This window comes from Triticum dicoccoides, chromosome 6B, assembly GCF_002162155.2.
Source record: "Triticum dicoccoides isolate Atlit2015 ecotype Zavitan chromosome 6B, WEW_v2.0, whole genome shotgun sequence".
In the NCBI taxonomy this organism is placed as follows: Eukaryota; Viridiplantae; Streptophyta; class Magnoliopsida; order Poales; family Poaceae; genus Triticum; species Triticum dicoccoides.
In genome coordinates this window covers 88596600-88604114 of record NC_041391.1, presented here as the reverse complement: position 1 = coordinate 88604114, position 7515 = coordinate 88596600, and the positions used below count along the sequence as shown (strand labels likewise).

The 7515-nt window shown below is 41.1% G+C and overlaps 1 pseudogene; it reads left to right on the top strand.

The window, feature by feature from the left end:
• Positions 1 to 3525: 3525 nt before the first annotated feature.
• LOC119324966 lies at positions 3526 to 6922 on the top strand (annotated as a pseudogene).
• The last annotated feature ends 593 nt before the right edge of the window (positions 6923 to 7515 follow it).

Genomic DNA, 7515 nt, shown 5'->3' with positions numbered 1-7515 from the left:
TTAAAGTATATCTGAGATACAAAATTTACAAAACCAGATAGTAAAATTAACCTGAACACACTGATTTTATACTGGATGGAGACCACAAAGTCACATCAAACCTTACTGACGAACCATTTAATAGAAATAGTGTACTGAAAGGTATATATAATAAGGAAAACGATTCTATTCACCCGACCGATCTGTCACGGGCATCAGCTTTCCCCAGGTTCCGGTCAATCACAACATCACAAGACAAACTTCAAGAATCTGTATTCGAGATGTCAAAGTGAATTAAAACGGTTGATATATCAAACTAACGAGTGATATTTCTTCATAGTTTTTTCTCGAGAAAAATAGACATACCTCCTCTGAACCCCTTGTGTAGTAAAAGGCATCACCGCCCTTGCTTACACATAGGCCCTGGAGCCAAATTTCGACGTCACTGTCATTGCCTAAAAACTTACCTGCTAGTTGGAATAGATGACCCTACTTCCTTGAAAGCAACTGAACAGTAATTTCATGTCAAATATAAAATGAAAAATAATTTTTTGAAAACAATAGAATTATTATAGTATTGCAGCCAGTGAAGAGTAGTGCTACATGCTGACAGTTTAAAACTCTAAAGCATATCTGAGATACAAAATTTACAAAACCAGATAGTAAAATTAACCTGAACACACTGATTTTATACTAGATGGACACCACAAAGTCACATCAAACCTTACTGACAAACCATGCATTTAATAAAAATAGTGTACTGAAAGGTATATATAATAAGGAAAACGATTCTATTCACTCGACCGATCTGTCACGGGCATCAGCTTTCCCTAGGTTCCGGTCAATCACAACTTCACAAGACAAACTTCAAGAATCTATATTCGAGATGTCAAAGTGAACTAAAACGGTTGATATATCAAACTAACGAGTGATATTTCTTCATAGTTTTTTCTCGACAAAAATAGACATACCTCCTCTGAACCCCTTGTGTAGTAAAAGGCATCACCGCCCTTGCTTACACATGAGCCATGGAACCAAATTTCGACGTCACTGTCATTGCCTAAAAACTTACCTGCTAGTTGGAATAGATGACCCTACTTCCTTGAAAGCAACTAAACAGTAATTTCATGTCAAATATAAAATGAACAATAATTTTTTGAAAACAAAAGAATTATTATAGTATTGCAGCCAGGGAAGAGTAGTGCATGCTGACAGTTTAAAACTTTAAAGCATATCTGAGATACAAAATTTACAAAACCAGATAGTAAAATTAACCTGAACACACTGATTTTATACTGGATGGACACCACAAAGTCACATCAAACCTTACTGACGAACCATTTAATAAAAATAGTGTACTGAAAGGTATATATAATAAGGAAACCGATTCTATTCACCCGACCGATCTGTCACGGGCATCAGCTTTCCCCAGGTTCCGGTCAATCACAACTTTACAAGACAAATTTCAAGAATCTGTATTCGAGATGTCAAAGTGAACTAAAACGGTTGATATATCAAACTAACGGAGTGATATTTCTTCATAGTTTTTTCTCGACAAAAATAGACATACCTCCTCTGAACCCCTTGTGTAGTAAAAGGCATCACTGCCCTTGCTTACACATGGGCCATGGAGCCAAATTGCGACGTCAGTTTCATTGCCTAAAAACTTACCTGCTAGTTGGAATAGATGACCCTACTTCCTCGAAAGCAACTGAATAGTATTTCATGTCAAATATAAAATGAACAATAATTTTTTGAAAACAAAAGAATTATTACAGTATTGCAGCCAGGGAAGAGTAGTGCTACATGCTGACAGTTTAAAACTTTAAAGCATATCTGAGATATAAAATTTACAGAACCAGATAGTAAAATTAACCTGAACACACTGATTTTATACTGGATGGACACCACAAAGTCACATCAAACCTTACTGACGAACCATTTAATAAAAATAGTGTACTGAAAGATATATATATAATAAGGAAAACGATTCTATTCACCCGACCGATCTGTTACGGGCATCAGCTTTCCCCAGGTTCCAGTCAATCACAACTTCACAAGACAAACTTCAGGGATCTGTATTCTAGATGTCAAAGTGAACTAAAATGGTTGATATATCAAACTAACGGAGAGATATTCTTCATAGTTTTTTCTCGACAAAAATATACATACCTCCTCTAAACCCCTTGTGTAGTAAAAGGCATCACCGCCCTTGCTTACACATGGGCCATGGAGCCAAATTTCGACCCACTGTCATTGCCTAAAAACTTACCTGCTAGTTGGAATAGATGACCCTACTTCCTTGAAAGCAACTGAACAGTAATTTCATGTCAAATATAAAATGAACAATAATTTTTTGAAAACAAAAGAATTATTATAGTATTGCACACAGCGAAGAGTAGTGCTACATGTTGACAGTTTAAAACTTTAAAGCATATCTGAGATATAAAATTTACAAAACCAGATAGTAAAATTAACTTGAACACACTGTTTATATATTGGAACGACACCACAAAGTCACAGCAAACCTTACTGACAAACCATTTATAAAAATAGTGTACTGAAAGGTATATATAATAAGGAAAACGATTCTATTCACCTGACCGATCTGTCATGGGCATGTCGGGAGGCGTATTATGACACATGTAGGTGGAACGATGACAGATCGCGTATCGGGAGGCGTACCATGACACATGAATAGTACCACCTCGGATGTAGATAATAATATAGGTAAAAAAATTGAAAGCGTAAATTCAGGAGAAGAATCGTATTGTGACGGTGAAACCATGGAGTCAATCCGTGCTTTATTATTAGGGAAGGATATATAGGTAAAGATAAAGATAAAGATTAGGATTAGTATTGGGTCTATGTAAGACACATCTAGATGTGACATAGTTATGTCACATCTAAGCTGATGTCCATTCTATTTGTGTTATACTCCCTCCGTTCCTAAATATTTGTCTTTCTAGAGATTTCAACAAGTGACTACATACGGAGCAAATTGAGTAAATCTACACTCTAAAGTATGTCTATATATACATCCGTACGTAGTAGTCCATTTGAAATCTAAAAAGACAAATATATTTAGGAACGGAGGAAGTATTTTTTTGTCCTACTTTTTTTTGTTTTTTGTTGCTGCATTATATATTTGTGGGAGTTTAGATGTGACATTTTTAGAAAACATCTAGATATGAATTAGACAAACCAATTAGTATTAGGTAGAGATAATGTAGATTTAGATAGGGTAGACAGGAGAGATATGATACACACTCGTGCGAGAAAAAAAACATACAAAAGGATATCAATGTAAGGGGGTGTTTGGTTCAGGGACTTTTTAGTTCCAGAGACTAGAAAAAGTCCCTAAAATGTCTCTAGGAACCAAACAGGAGGGACTTTTTCTACATGGACTAGAAAAAGATTCTACTAGAGAGTTTTTTTTGATTAGTCCCTGGACTAAAAAAAGTCCTATGACTTTTGAACCAAACACCCCCTATGTTTGGGCCGATCCATTTCCACATTTCATTTTGGGCTGCTGCTGCTGTGACTCCACCCACCACAATCCCGCACGACGGCACGAGCAGCGAGGGCGAAGCCGCCGCCGCCGCCGCCGCCACCCCCAACCCCCCTCGCCGGCGATGTGGCCACTGGAGGACGACGATCTGCTCCCCGAGATCCTCGTCCGCCTGCCCCCGCAGCCCTCCTCTCTGCCCCGCGCCTCCGCCGTATGCAAGCGCTGGCGCCTCCTCGTCTCCGACCCAGGATTCTCCCGCCGCTTCCGGATCCACCACCGCCGCAGCCCTCCCCTCCTCGGTTTCTTCCGCAGGAATGACGGCCTGCCCTTCGTACCCACTCTCGACGCCCCGGATCGTGTCTCCCCCGGTCGTTTCTCCTTGCAGCGCGGCGACGGCGACCGGTTCATGCCCCTCGGATGCCGCCATGGCCTGGTACTCATCTCCAACAAACCTAAGAACCAGATCCTGGTGTGTGACCCCGTCACCGGCGACCAGCACCGCCTTGTCGTGCCCCCGGGGGTTGCAGTACATGCAGAGAAGACATCGATCAACGGGGCGGTGCTTCGTGCTCGTGCTGCCGGAGACGAGGCCCAGCACTTCCAAGTGGTGTTGACAGTGGCAGACAACGACCACGAGCAACACCATCGAGCTCTTGCCTGCGTTTACTCGTCAGAGACCGGCGCATGGGGTGATCTTGTCTCAACGCAGCTTCCACCTGATGTTCTAATGAGTGATGCTCCCACCTTGGTTTCTACTGACAAGCCTGCTGTGCTGGTTGGGGATTCCCTTTACTGGAAGCTTGCTGGGAATATGGATGGAATTCTCGAGTTCGATTTGGAGAAGCAAAGCCTAGCTGTGATACGGGTGCCGGTGCATATCCTTGAAGAGGGCCAGTACATGTTCTTGATTATGCGGGCAGAGGGTGGAGGCCTTGGTTTACTCATCCAGACAGACTGCAGCATCCAACTGTGGAAGATGAAGACTGATTGTGATGGTGTTGCTTCATGGGGGCTTGGAAGAACCATTGAACTGGACAAGCTACTTTCTCTGAAATCTCAGGAGACTAACATGTTGATACCAGGGCTGAGGAGGAAAATAATGTGGTATTCGTGTGGGCAGATCACATCGTCTTTACGGTCCATCTTGAGTCAATGAAGTTCAAGAAGCTTTCTGGAGCCTACCCCCTTTCTCATTATAATCCATTCAGAAGTGTCTACGCTGCAGGTAAAGCATGTCTTGACATATTCGTTGTAACAAAACCAAGTTAATTTTTGATAATTGGTTCATGGCATATATGGTTCATCCTTTCCTGTTGAGTTAACAAGTTTAAGTAGTGTCATATCACTTGTTCCTTTGGCTGCTTGCTGACCTCTTCAACATATAGCGATTGTTTCCTGTAGTATTTCTATTCTGATTCTTCTGTGGTGGCGTTGTATGTAATGATTATGATTTGTTAGAAAAAAAATCTGTTAGTGGTATATAGTCTTGTATATTCTCTGCAGCCTGGCGATGGCCTGCAATTGGTCTATTGTTCAGTTTCACTTCTGAAATTCTTGTTGTTCAAGTCAGAGCTAGCAAACTGTCTTCATCTGTTTATTATCATCCACAACTCTTTGCTTACATGTTCACCCGGTCACCTCCTTGCATTGATGGCAGACTGCATCTTTGACGTATTCTCCAGGCCCTGCTTCTCTTCCATATGCCTTTAACCACCTGACTTCTCTTTTATTTGCTAATGTTCTATCCCCTCACTACTGGATGTGAATACTTCCGGTTGCCTTCCTGTTCAATCGAACTGCCATGCTTTCAGTTACCTCCTCAGTACTCCCCCAGTTCCTTCTGATAATGCAGGTTTTTCTCCCTCTAGCTCCCAGATGAGTCAAAACTCTTTACCCTTCCCCTCTGTGAATATGTTAAGTGGTAACATAATCAGTACATCCTCTTTTGTGTTCTTCATGGACTTATTTTTTGTTTGTTTTACTTCTACTAGTTGCTACATGCCTTTGATTAGTTTTTCGTGGTTATGGGTCTATCAAATCCTAATGCGATTTATATGGTGTTACCTCTACGTGAGTATTTGATAACTATGCATGACGACCATTTGCTTCATGCTTCCTTCATATAAACGGGATAGCTATATCATTTCACATTGCTGCTTATTTTTGGTCATTATTGTACCTAGTGAACTGATGATCGTCAGAAACACTCGAAGAGTATGCTTTCATTAATTTTTGTATTTCTATTTATCCTTTTGCTCAATTTATTGCAGTTTTACGGATGATTGTTCTAGTAGAAGGCAGTTTGCGTAAATATTATTCTCAGCATATCTCTCAGTGTCTATCTAATTTGCATATGTAATCTGCCATGATCCACTAACATGATTTGTCTGGTCCAAGCTATATGTATCAATGCTTTGCCGGCAGTCTATTTTCTGCACTTTTGGTCACTTTAGGTGCTTAAGACTTTATAAACATATGATCGAAATGCCATGACTAAAAGATTCACTGTAAACACTGCTTTTGTCACAAATTGTATTTTTTACTGACATATTAATATTACCAGTAAACTAGTGGTCAAAGCATTGCTTTTGTTGTTGTCAAGAAAGAATAATGCATCTATTTTGGGCCGAGGGAACTGTGTCTGTTAATAAGACAATGCACAATCCCCAGTTGAGGCTTTTACTACATGAGTTCAATTAAATTTTATTTGTGAGCGACTAGCTAGCTCGTACATTTCTGAAAAGTATGTCTATGAGCTATAAACTAGATGGTTTGGGTTTGTTGCCCCATGAGCCCCTTGTGTGCCCATGATAACAAGGAATATTTCAAATGATTCGATAAGCTAGGATGTCCAGTATTTCCCTGTAATGGAGTTATTTGGACCACTGATTTTATTTGATTTTTGCCTTCACTGAGAACAGAATAACAGATGTAGCCAAAAACTTGAGAATATCCTAACAATAAGAGTTGAAGGTGTGGTGATAAAAACGAACCCTTTTCCTGTAGCGGTTCTCTGTTTCTAGTGTTGGTTTGTCTGCTGATGCTGACCGCTGAGACGGTCCAGTTTCGGAGCATTTGGCATGATTTCCACAATACCAGTGAAGTTAATGTGTACTGTTTGAGTCGTACAAAAAATTGAGATACATAACTTTAACGTTTTTTCTCTGAATGTATTGTGATACATAGCTTTAACATTGACTGATGAAATTGGCTGCTCTGCAGCTATCTAGGATTGAATTCCGGTGGCCGAGATGCAGAAAATGGTTATGGTGCTGTAGGTTCTTCCAATTTCTATGCTGTTCACGGGGTCTGCCATGTGCTATACCCATAATTTGGCCCTCTGTGCCGGCCTTTGCAAACTTACCTGTCTATCGTCTATGTTCTGTATGAGGACACGGTGACTTGCTTGGATTAATAATTAGTGTTGGGTTACTCTCGCGGTTCATTTGCTTGGTGCCTTTTAAACAAGCACGCCAAGGCAAGCTCGTCTGTCAGTTGTATCGTTTGCTTATGTCTCATGTTGTGTCAGGTTGAGGTTTCAGGTTGTAGGCTGCTTACAGGAGGTGGTCTCTTGCAGCTCTGTACACGTATGGATTGCAATACAAATCTCCGAAAGTGAAAAGATCAGTTCCTTGCTGTGGGCGTTCCCTTTGCTCAGCCATGCTAAAATTGACGCTGATTGTGATGGGGCGATCCGTCAAGCTTCCCTTTCTTTCAAGGGGCTGGGGTTTTGTTGCGAGGAATGATCGGGCCTTACCGCGGCATCGGGGCGCTTTCTTTGTGATGACGTCGGGTCGTCTTCAGGGAGTCAGCTCCGCACTACATGCTGAAGCTTTGGCGCTGCTTCAACAAGCTAAAGCAAGCACATGGCAATTACATAATTGCCGTGTGTTGCATATGACAATGTAAAAAGAAAATGTATGTGCTAGGCGCTCTGTTAGGGGATGGCAACCAGATTGTGTGGGCTGGCCATCTACCTCAGTTTGTACTGAATCTGTGTGCTGCCGACTTGTCCAACGTTTCAG